The sequence below is a fragment of the Condylura cristata genome, unplaced genomic scaffold, assembly GCF_000260355.1.
Source record: "Condylura cristata isolate star-nosed mole 26May11 unplaced genomic scaffold, ConCri1.0 scaffold00034, whole genome shotgun sequence".
Classification (NCBI taxonomy): Eukaryota; Metazoa; Chordata; class Mammalia; order Eulipotyphla; family Talpidae; genus Condylura; species Condylura cristata.
Window position 1 is genome coordinate 525,141 of NW_004567135.1, and position 868 is coordinate 526,008.

Consider the following 868-nt stretch of genomic DNA (forward strand, 5'->3'; position numbering starts at 1 on the left):
GCCCACTGCCTGGAGTCCGGGTCACTGGCCTGCTGGGCCGGCCCATCGCGGTGCCTGGGGGCAGGGGGAGGCGTGGCGAGCGCAGCTGCTGTTTCTCCCACAAATGGACGTCAGCGTCCAGTGCCCAGGCGCCGCGTGGTGAGCAGGCCGCCCCCGCGGGCCAGCCTCCCCTGCAAACCCGGCGTCCTGGCCACTGCTTTAGCGTCTGCGGCCACGAGAAGAGGCCAGGCCAGGCGCGGCCCCGCGTGTTTCTGGCCTTGGAGGCCAGCGGCCACATCCGGCTGGAGGTAATTTCCCAGAAAGGCCCGGGCCCCCCAGCCCAGAAGTGACGCCCTGTCTGAGAGGCCGGGGCCCCCACCAGGCAGGGACAGCGCTCGTCAGGACAGCACAGAGCCGCCTCACACTCCCTCCTCAGGCCAGTCGGGGCCAGCCGGGGCCACTGCCCTGCGCGCGGCTCCGCCCCGCCCCCACCGCGGCCTGGGCTCCTGGTGTGGTCTGAGCCGGCTTAGCCGAACGTGGGCGCAGACGCGTGGCTGTGACCTCCCCGCGCCCCGCTGCCGGCCGCTCTGCCCGGAGCTCGCCTGCTCCAGGCCCCGCCCCCGCGGCTCCGCCCCGCCCCCGCTCGCGGCCGCCCAGCGCACCATGACCAGCCAGGAGCTCCCCGAGCTGGTGGCAGAGGGCGGCCTCCTCCCGAGGCTGCGCACTCCTCTGGGCCTTGGCCTTAGCCTTGGTCAGTTCTGCAGAGAGAGACGGGAGGCCCGGAGGCTGACTCCTCTCCGCGGGCCGCCGCCCGGGTCCCCTCGCCCGGCCCCCCGGCACCCACCGCGGAGCTCGCGCTCCAGGTTCATGCTCCCGCCGCGCCGAGCCG